Genomic DNA, 12,804 nt, shown 5'->3' on the forward strand with positions numbered 1-12,804 from the left:
CCAGTCTGTCACTGTGAACAATGACCTAAAAACCAACCACAGTTACAAACAGTCTGTCACTGTGAACACTGACCTCAAACCAACCACAGTTAACCAACCAACACTTACACACAGTCTGCCATTGTGAACACTGCCCTCAAACCAACCACAGTTGTCAACACTGACCTGGAACCAACCACAGTTACACAGTCTGTTCAGTCTGTGTGTCAACACTGACCTGGAACCAACCACAGTTACACACAGTCTGCCATTGTGAACACTGACCTCTAACCAACAACAGTTACACACAGTCTGCCATTGTGAACACTGACCTCAAACCAACCACAGTTACACACAGTCTGCCACTGTGAACACTGACCTGGAACCAACCACAGTTACACACAGTCTGCCATTGTGAACACTGACCTCGAACCAACCACAGTTACACACCAGTCTGCCACTGTGAACACTGACCTCAAACCAACCACAGTTACACACAGTCTGAACCATTGTGAACACTGACCTGGAACCAACCACAGTTACAGTTACAGTCTGCCGTTGTGCAAAATGACCTGGAACGAACCACAGTTACACACAGTCTGCCATTGTGAACACTGACCTCAAACCAACAACAGTTACACTCAGTCTATCACTGTCAACACTGACCTGGAACCAACCACAGTTACACACAGTCTGCCATTGTGAACACTGACCTGGAACGAACCACAGTTACACACAGTCTGCCATTGTGAACACTGACCTGGAACCAACCACAGTTACACAGTCTGTCACTGTGAACAATGACCTACAAACCAACCACAGTTACAAACAGTCTGTCACTGTGAACACTGACCTCAAACCAAACACAGTTACACACAGTCTGCAACTGTGAATACTGACCTGGAACCAACCACAGTTACATACAGTCTGCCACTGTGAACACTGACCTCGAACCAACCACGGATACACCCAGTATGCCACTGTGAACACTGACCTCAAACCAACCACAGTTACACACAGTCTGTCATTGTGAAGACTGACCTGGAACCAACCACAGTTACAATCGGTCTGCCATTAAGAACACTGACCTCGAACAAACCACAGTTTCACACAGTCTGCCATTGTGAACACTGAACTGGAACCAACCACAGTTACACACATTCTGCCATTGAGAACACTGACCTCAAACCAACCACAGTTACACTCAGTCTGTCACTGTCAACACTGACCTGGAACCAACCACAGTTACACTCAGTCTGTCACTGTCAACACTGACCTGGAAGCAATCGCTTTTACACACAGTCTGCCACTGTGAACACTGACCTGGAACCAACCACAGTTACACACAGTCTGCCGTTGTGCAAACTGACCTGGAACGAACCACAGTTATACCCAGTCTCCCATTGTGAACACTGACCTCAAACCAACCACAGTTACACACAGTCTGTCACTGTGAACACTGACCTCAAAAACCAACCACAGTTACATACTGTCTGCAACTGTGAATACTGACCTCAAACCAACCACAGTTACACACAGTCTGCCACTGTGAACACTGACCTCGAACCAACCACGGATACACCCAGTCTGTCACTGTGAACAATGACCTAAAAACCAACCACAGTTACAAACAGTCTGTCACTGTGAACACTGACCTCAAACCAACCACAGTTACACACAGTCTGCCATTGTTAACACTGACCTGGAACCAACCATAGTTACATTCAGTCTGTCACTGTCAACACTGACCTGGAACCAACCACAGTTAGACACAGTCTGCCATTGTGAACACTGACCTCAAACCAACCACAGTTACACACAGTCTGTCACTGTGAACACTGACCTCAAACCAAACACAGTTACACACAGTCTGCAACTGTGAATACTGACCTGGAACCAACCACAGTTACATACAGTCTGCCACTGTGAACACTGACCTCGAACCAACCACGGATACACCCAGTGTGCCACTGTGAACACTGACCTCAAACCAACCACAGTTACACACAGTCTGTCATTGTGAAGACTGACCTGGAACCAACCACAGTTACGTACAGTCTGCCGTTGTGCAAAATGACCTGGAACGAACCACAGTTACACACAGTCTGCCATTGTGAACACTGACCTCAAACCAACAACAGTTACACTCAGTCTATCACTGTCAACACTGACCTGGAACCAACCACAGTTACACACAGTCTGCCATTGTGAACACTGACCTGGAACGAACCACAGTTACACACAGTCTGCCATTGTGAACACTGACCTGGAACCAACCACAGTTACACAGTCTGTCACTGTGAACAATGACCTAAAAACCAACCACAGTTACAAACAGTCTGTCACTGTGAACACTGACCTCAAACCAAACACAGTTACACACAGTCTGCCACTGTGAATACTGACCTGGAACCAACCACAGTTACATACAGTCTGCCACTGTGAACACTGACCTCGAACCAACCACGGATACACCCAGTGTGCCACTGTGAACACTGACCTCAAACCAACCACAGTTACACACAGTCTGTCATTGTGAAGACTGACCTGGAACCAACCACAGTTACAAACAGTCTGCCATTAAGAACACTGACCTCGAACAAACCACAGTTTCACACAGTCTGCCATTGTGAACACTGAACTGGAACCAACCACAGTTACACACATTCTGCCATTGTGAACACTGACCTCAAACCAACCACAGTTACACTCAGTCTGTCACTGTCAACACTGACCTGGAACCAACCACAGTTACACTCAGTCTGTCACTGTCAACACTGACCTGGAAGCAATCGCTTTTACACACAGTCTGCCACTGTGAACACTGACCTGGAACCAACCACAGTTACACACAGTCTGCCGTTGTGCAAACTGACCTGGAACGAACCACAGTTACACACAGTCTGCCATTGTGAACACTGACCTCAAACCAACCACAGTTACACACAGTCTGTCACTGTGAACACTGACCTCAAAACCAACCACAGTTACACACAGTCTGTCACTGTGAACACTGACCTCAAACCAACCACAGTTACACACAGTCTGCCACTGTGAACACTGACCTCGAACCAACCACAGTTACACACAGTCTGCCACTGTGAACACTGACCTGGAACCAACCACAGTTACAAACAGTCTGTCACTGTGAACACTGACCTCAAACCAACCACAGTTACACACAGTCTGCCATTGTGAACACTGACCTGGAACCAACCACAGTTACACACAGTCTGCCACTGTGAACACTGACCTGGAACCAACCACAGTTACACACAGTCTGCCATTGTGAACACTGACCTCAAACCAACCACAGTTACACACAGTCTGTCACTGTGAACACTGACCTCAAACCAAACACAGTTACATACAGTCTGCAACTGTGAATACTGACCTGGAACCAACCACAGTTACATACAGTCTGCCACTGTGAACACTGACCTCGAACCAACCACGGATACACCCAGTCTGCCACTGTGAACACTGACCTCAAACCAACCACAGTTACACACAGTCTGTCATTGTGAACACTGACCTGGAACCAACCACAGTTACACACAGTCTGCCATTGTGAACACTGACCTGGAACCAACCACAGTTACACACAGTCTGCCATTGTGAACACTGACCTGGAACCAACCACAGTTACACACAGTCTGCCATTGTGAACACTGACCTGGAACCAACCACAGTTACACACAGTCTGCCATTGTGAACACTGACCTGGAACCAACCACAGTTACACACAGTCTGTCATTGTGAACACTGACCTGGAACCAACCACAGTTACACACAGTCTGCCACTGTGAACACTGACCTGGAACCAACCACAGTTACACACAGTCTGCCACTGTGAACACTGACCTGGAACCAACCACAGTTACACACAGTCTGCCATTGTGAACACTGACCTCAAACCAACCACAGTTACACACAGTCTGCCATTGTGAACACTGACCTGGAACCAACCACAGTTACACACAGTCTGCCACTGTGAACACTGACCTGGAACCAACCACAGTTACACACAGTCTGTCTGCCATTGTGAACACTGACCTCAAACCAACCACAGTTACACACAGTCTGTCACTGTGAACACTGACCTCAAACCAACCACAGTTACACACAGTCTGTCACTGTGAACACTGACCTCAAACCAACCACAGTTACACACAGTCTGCCACTGTGAACACTGACCTGGAACGAACCACAGTTACACACAGTCTGCCATTGTGAACACTGACCTCAAACCAACCACAGTTACACACAGTCTGCCATTGTGAACACTGACCTGGAACCAACCACAGTTACACACAGTCTGCCATTGTGAACACTGACCTGGAACCAACCACAGTTACACACAGTCTGCCACTGTGAACACTGACCTGGAACGAACCACAGTTACACACAGTCTGCCATTGTGAACACTGACCTCAAACCAACCACAGTTACACACAGTCTGCCATTGTGAACACTGACCTGGAACCAACCACAGTTACACACAGTCTGCCATTGTGAACACTGACCTAGAACCAACCACAGTTACACAGTCTGTCATTGTGAACACTGACCTGGAACTAACCCCAGTTACACACAGTCTGCCACTGTGAACACTGACCTGGAACCAACCACAGTTACACACAATCTGCCATTGTGAACACTGAACTGGAACCAACCACAGTTACACACAGTCTTCCATTGTTAACAATGACCTCGAACCAACCACAGTTACACACAGTCTGCCATTGTGAACACTGACCTGGAACGAACCACAGTTACACACAGTCTGCCAGTGTGAACACTGACATCGAACCAACCACAGTTACACACAGTCTGCCACTGTGAACACTGACCTCGAACCAACCATAGTTACACACACAGTATGCCACTGTGAACTCTGAACACAGAACCAGCACTAACACCATTTACTCAAAGACATGGGCTCCATGCTGACTTTGCTGACTCAGTGTGGTGGTGAGAAGAAGAAAATTGCCTCCATTAGCTCTTTAGCATCGGAAATGTGTGGCTTTATGTCTTTTTCTGAATTCTTCTTCACAAGGCTCCGACGCTACTATTCGCCGCTATGACAACCATAATATAGGAATCCGTTAACTTAGTCAATCAATCAACTTAGCCAGGAATGCGTCACGCATGGCACAAATGTTTCTCTAATATTGCAAGAGAAAAGTTCTCAGGTACACGTGTGTAAAGACCAGAACTGTGTCAAATATCATGGAGAACTTGTTAGTATGGGAGTTTCATTGTGCGTGTGCATGTGCATGTGATTAGCTCCTAGTTTGCGATATTTTGATACAGTATTTTATGGAGAACTGATGTTTCACGGGCAACCTTCTCAAGTTTAAACGGAAGTACTTAACAGCACGTAACGTCTTACGTCCGGAGTGCAAACTTGTAAACCCGGGGGTTTCCAATGAGTTCTCCCATTGGCTACTCCTCAGCAGAGTAGATGTTATCTACCCATGAATGACAGGACTGTAACGGCTATGGGTGCCTGGCAAGAGCCTGGAAATGTCAAATGTTAACCCTTGGAATTTACTACTAGAATAAACATGTGCCTGATAGAAATTGTCCAACAACCCTTTCACAACGTATTTTGATGACTAAAGATAGATTCATTTGATTAATATATATGAAATTTCAAATTTTAGGTATTTTCGTAAAATAACATCTTCAGCATGCTTATGTCAGAATCAAATAAGCGTACACCCCTAACTCTGAATAACAGGTGGTCAGGGGAGGTGGTAGGGGGTTCATTTTCACTGCCTGCCTATGAAGAGAGTGAAATATGAAACCCTGAATGAAACTTGCTCCACAAGCAGATTTGTTCCTCTGGTCACCTGGAAATCTGGATTTCAAAAAGAGAAATGTATTTTCAAAATGTATGATTTGTAGACTGTCTGCATCAATACTTTTTGCAGTGTGTATTCATAACATGCGTAAAAATTAATAGTTCAAATGATAGTTTCTTAAAAACATTAATAAATAACAGACTGGGGTCTGTACTGTTCGCTTATCTAGACTTGCCTCTTCGAAGAATAGATTTACTTTTCAGCCATGGGCTCAGCATTCAGTACAGCCATGAAGCAAGGCTAGTATTCAGATTGCAAGTGTTTTTAAAACTTGTGTGATCTTTTTTGACGTGTATATATCAAGACTCATCACAGAAATAGTGACACTCCTTGTGAAACATTATTTTCTTGTACAGGTATTGTTTATTGTACTCTTTAAGATGTCACGCGGCCCGCAATGCGTCGTAAGTCGCAAGTCACGATGCGGAGGCCGTTGGTTCGAGAGATATACTACTCTTCTTGCAACAGGACACGGAGACATGACATATCATTAAAAGAAATACATAGTGTGTGTACTTAATGCGGGGTGTTATGAAACAATGGGAATCATTTTGAGTCAGTGAATGTGTCATTTGCATTATGTTTGTTTTATCAGAAGAAAGGGGTTAATTGTAGTTTGGTTTCAGAAAATTACTTATATTTACTGAAATGGACGTTGGTCTTTTTACTCTGGCAAGTTTTGCAGTTTTGAGTGACGCTGATTTTTTTCGAACAATTCCTGAAAATATATACAATAAGATTTTGACACATTCATTTTGACTTGCACTGATATTGTTCTAAACCAAAATTGCATGCGTTGAAACGATTAACTATATATCCAAATACTCACTCACACATCTAATAACTTCCTGAACGATTTCGAAAAAGTTTGTTTAATGGCATTAGACACTAGGAACAGTTTGCTTGTGTGTTAGATTTGTTTCTACAAGCACAAGTGTTAGGATCAATTATATTCACAGATATGAAAAGCTGACACAATACGACTACTGGACAATCATAAGAAAAATATCTGTTAGGATAATTTGTATGACAGGTTTTCGGTTAACTTTGATAACAGTAGTGGACCCAAAATGATATACTTATTCCTTTACCGATTAACACCTGACTCTACGGATAGTAGTATTAAAACTGTAACGCAACAACACCAACAACGTAAATGTCTGAGTTATACTAACATAAACATCTACCCTCTGTCTGGGGGTCTGCGGACATGTCTGGTTGAAGAAATTGTCAGTCATGAACATACCAGCTGCAAAGGAAAGCTCCATATGCCACAGATCCCATAGACATGTAGGCACTATGCAGATTTAGTATGTTATTTATGGGTTAGTGAAATTCATGGGACACATCATTGGCGTCGTTTCCTATTTTGATAGCCACAAATAGTTAAAACATTTCATTTTAAATATTCTCATAGTCCGGCTAACTATTGTTGTTTCATGGAACTGAAAGAGAGAGAGAGAGAGAGAGTAAAATGCTATGGTACAGAAATATTTGGTCAAGAAGACCACACAATGTATAATGTTTCTTTAAAGGACTCCAAATTGAAACTGAATCTAACTATAGATATATTGGTGCCCAATTATTTTTAGCGGCACTAGATAATAAAGCATTAATGTCAATCAACAATATCATCAACGATTTGGATATATGTCCACCCCTGGCATGTTATAAGTCACTCAATGATCACTCCTGTGATTGGAGAGATGCACGTGAAGTTCTACATTATTGTAGCCCACCAAACATACTAATAACACGACGGAACTAGGGGAATGTGGTAGAGATACAATCCAGTACAACTACATGTCCAATGCTATCGCATATTACTCCAGAGTTATTCTCATGGTTAAAGAGACTCCCGTGCTCACTGCATGCTTAAGTCCCTTGGTGACAAAACAACATGAGTATCACATATCAGAATGATGCTGTTTCAGTATGGTTTCCGTTTTGAGTCAAGGCATAAGTGACACCAAACATTTTCCTTTTCAGTTTAAACAGAGATTTTATTAATCAAACTTGGCACACCTCGCTGCTTACTGGGGGTGACTATTGATGGGGAAACAACTATTGCGATAGCGATAGTCTATTGAGACTAACTATTGCAATACTCCCTTGTTTCCTTGAATGATTTCATGCATGATTTGAACTTGTTCAGATTCCCCAGCAGCCCAGATTTGTGACAACCGTTCCATTCTCCCTAGTCTTGCTCTTTAATGTTGTTTGGATATGGACCACAAACTATCCTGTCTATAATGAGTTCATTTTTCAGTGTTCATTAATTACACACCTTACCTATCAATTTCATGTTGGTGAAAAACCTTTTCTGTAGTTTCTGCCAGAGAGAAGAAACATCTTATAATGTTATAATGAACACAAGTTAACAATGTAGTCTGTAATATGTAAAACTAGGCAAAACCATTACCTTTAAACTATTTACTCAGCATCAAAAGCATATGTACCATCCACCCAAAAAAGTAGGGGATATTGGATTTACAAGATTGATAAAATGCAAATGATGAAGCCAAGGAGGAAACTGATGATGAAGAGAAATTAAGGGAAAATGTGACAATTTATTCCAATGTGACAAAATGTTTCAACTGTATGGATATAGTTTACTTTTTCTCATATGCATTGGCATCGGCTAGGTATGCTCGCAAAATGGAATATCCCCTACTTTTTTTTAATCGTAATAGTTAGTTCAACACAGGTTTCGAAATGCAAATAGATAATAACATATAAACGTGTTATGTTAATGATAAACTGATGTTCTTGTAGTATACACGCCCATAGCCACACTTTCACTATGAGTGTTGTCGACATTATATTTTCTTGTCCGGCGCTTATTATTTACGGGACCTCGCGATACATTTTAATATTTAGAACACTGAAAGACACACCTACCTCTCTTACAATGAAATAGTTCTGTTTTATGTTTGCGGCGTTGCTTGGTGTTAATTATGATAACAATTATTCATTACACATAACACTGTTGACATATGCAGGAAAGTGTGTCGTGATGTTACCTTCAGGTTTTTGCCAGTAAAGATGTAGACGGCAATCAAACTGACAGAATATGACAAGTACTCCGTGTATCAGGAAACCAGGTCAAGATGGGCTACATATTTGGCCTTAAGAGCTTAACGTGCCCTCTCACAAAAGGAATATTATGCGTGAAGTCAGCGTCCATCTAGGTAAAATGGGGTTTTCTGGCCGTAAACATCACACTTGAATACTACTACCACTACTACTACTACTACTACTACTACTACTACTACTACTACTACTACTACTACTACTACTACTATTACTATTACTATTACTACTACTACCACTGCTGCTGCTGCTCCTTCTGCTATGAGTACTAATACAGGTTATATGACATGGGTATGACATTTGACCTCGACAAAAGCAATATTCTTCATTTGAATCGAAGCAGTTAATGAATGATGGTTGGGTCAAATTTCAAAGTGGAAGAGTTATTTATTCTTCATAAATATTATTATTTATAAAGAGGCAGCTTTCTTGGAATGCAAGTTGCTGTCAAACCGCAGAATGTCCAAATACAAGACAAACTTGGGGCCATTTATAAATTTCGCTTACAGAAAATCTGGCGCTCAGAGTTAAATGCCCCAAACAAGGTCAAAAACCAGTCCTTTCCTCTTCCTTTGGAGTAGCTGATTGGACAAAGCAAGACATCCAGTCTTGTCCGCCTGGCTACAAGGATCATGTCTGATAACAGAGCTCACAACCCCTGTTCCTCTCTTAATCGTTTATATATGCCAATCAATTCTGGAGGTCTAACGTGAACACTCTTCATGATATATATGTACATATGTATGTATCTTATGATCCTCTGGTGATGCATGTCAAGATTTGCGATGAAAGCAGGTGATTCCACAGCTATCAAAAGCGCGCCAAGGTTGTTGGACATAATATCAAAGTTAAGTTTGTTGATGGCGATGCCTTGCTTAGGAGTAAAGCATGTGAAGTCATTCACCAAATTTTCCCACAGTCGGCCAGAGAGGCTTTTTGGGAAGCCAGTGCATCGTGTATATAGTCAGTCGTCATGATCAAAAAGTGATTCTTAAAGGAATTGTTAACATGACATGTGAAGTATGCACTGAATTCACTGAGACTGACCAATATGCCCAGACTGATATGGCACCTAGTTAGGTTGCCACTCATCTCTGTATCATCCAGCAGTACTGAACCATCAACAAAGTCAACATTGACGTTGAGATTGGGTCCAGTATCCTCACATCTTTGCTGCATTTATCTGTTTAAATCTATTATATATGTTGTTTTAGTCACGATATGGCTGAAATATTGCCAAAGTGACTTTACATTTTAACTCACTCACTCACTCACTGTTTAAATCTATTAAAATCTAACATAATAATAACGCCAATGGGGCATCCATGCAAATAGCTTATATACAGACTATGTGTATGTGCAGAAATACAACTCCACTGCGACCATTTGTTTCATTTTGTTTGTTTCTTACACACATATGCAGTCTCTAAATAATCAAATCTGGTTCAGGGAATCCATTGACCGGGATCAGTCTACACAACTGGTATATAGTGGCATCGGCCAAGTCAGCGAGACTGACCGCCGATCCCAATCCTGTCAGTTACCTCTGACAACAAGCATGGAGAGGAAGAACTGAAAAAACTGAAATGTTAATTTTAATTTTTAACTGTTTCATGAATGTCCTTTATACACACACGTACGCACCCATACCTTCACATGACGATACTGCTAGCGGTTTGTAGTGCAGAGCTCTCAGCCTTGAAGTAACCGCGTCTTCCAATAGTCCAGTACGTGTATATGTATCAGGTTATTTGTCAAGTCAGCTGAACACACTTGTCAAGTCAGCTCGTTCACCACCGTATTGTTAGAAATGTAATCGTATGTCTCCAAAACGTTGTTCTAATCGTTTTTAGTTAATCTGTGTGTAATAAAGACTTTACAAGCACACTGATGTCTGTCAGTAAACGGCCGGCAGTGGCACTCCATGCATCAAGAATATATTTTACTCGAGTAAGTTGTCACATTTTACTACCGCTTCGATTTACTGAATGTCGATGGCCAGAACGGGTGCAGGAGGTACATCATATTGGTTCAGATCACACTATTGAGAACACGATTGCGCACATTTGGGGACGCTGCATTAGTCATATTCCAACGTTTTGATAACAGCAAGTTACAGGTAGAACACTGACCATGCAAACCAATGATCAATATCTTTGTTATCCTTGGGTTGAGGCACGATGACACTCAGCCAGGTCGCACACACTCGTCCTCGACAGTCGGCTACTATCTTGTGTTCCCTGGTATCTCCTGAGGACCGCGTCGAGAGGGTCGGGGTCTCCAATGTTCAGAATCTTCTTAGAACCATTCATGCAGGGTAGGAATCAGCGTGTACCCAATTTTTTCAGACATGATGTATGTGTCAGTAATACTGATAAATCAATATCTTATACTTCTATCTGAATAATAGTAACAGTTATCCAAGTAGTTTCTCCATTTATCGGATGCATAAGGTTGTTCTGACTTGCTCGATTGACAAGTGAGACGTCATGTCCGCTTACAAAGTATAAGCCAAATATAAGCCACTGTTTGCTTGAAGAAGAGACTACAAAGTAACGTGGTAGGCCTCAGTGACGTGGTTCATTGCTTTGTTACACATTCCATTTTCTGGGATCAATGCTTATCATATCAATCACCAAATTGTCTGGTCCAGTTTCGAATATTTACGCTGACATTTCGCCGAGACCGGCAACACAACGCAAACACACGAACGTACTCTGGCACGCATATATATACACGTATAGTCTGGAAAGTCTAATGAATGGCACATGAACAAATTGTAGCGTGTGAGACCTGATCAACATTGGTTTGGGTCAAAATGCCGTTAGTGTGGTTGACGTTTACCGTAGAATGTTCTGACATCATATATCAGTGTTCCACCTGACGAATATGTGAAACGTGTGGCATCTGAATGTGTGGGAAGCGTCCGACAAATACACACACCTATCCAATGTGTGAGTTCTTTCACACTCACTGTGATATGTTAAAGGGCATGTAAAGCATGCCTTTGACGATTGTCAGTATGTTGAAATCAAAAAGCAAGCATGCGAGGATGTACTTTATGAAACGAATGCTTGAATGAGAGAATATTTAATTATGTAATAAGTTTCGCGCATATAACGTCAAGACATATCACAACGCGCTTCACACATTGTCACTGTGAGGGGAATCGAATACAGATCGTAAGCGTGGCGTATTAAAAAGATGACCTAAGGTTGAGCCACACCATATCTTCCATGTGTTGGTTGTGTTGTGTTGTGTTGTGTTGTGTTGTGTAAGGAAATGGGTAGTTGTTGTGCATCGATGTGATAACGTCGCGCAGAATGATCACTCGTACATACTGACAAAAAATAATTCGACATGGTACATGTTTTAGATCTGTTGTCTCTATCCAAACCTCTTCTACAAAGGTTGCAAGATCAAAATACTAAGAATGGCATTATAGGCATTTGGGCATGTGATACCATAAATGAAACGGCAAACACCATATTATAATAACAAGAAATACCTGCTACAGTGTCTATTGAACGGTTCCGTCCGAAAGGGAACGGATAGCATAAGCAACTGTTTATGAATCAGTATCAAGTAGGTGTTCAGGGTGTTGAGAAAGGTTGAGGACCCGTCACAAATCCTTATACATTCAGATGAAGTGTTCATCTGAATACACCTTAGACAACATGTTACAAATACAAAATGGATAGCAGGAGATATCATATTTGTCACCTTCTGAAATGTCCTCCACATCGCCAGCTTTCCATTGATTTAATAAGCCTTGAATGTAATGATTCTGACCAAACGAACTTGGCCCTAATTGACACGATTGTACTTAAACAACTGTGAAATATGGGCACAAAAGACTGGA

This window comes from Haliotis rubra, unplaced genomic scaffold, assembly GCF_003918875.1.
Source record: "Haliotis rubra isolate DU_JTF1 unplaced genomic scaffold, ASM391887v1 Scf232, whole genome shotgun sequence".
Taxonomy (NCBI): Eukaryota; Metazoa; Mollusca; class Gastropoda; order Lepetellida; family Haliotidae; genus Haliotis; species Haliotis rubra.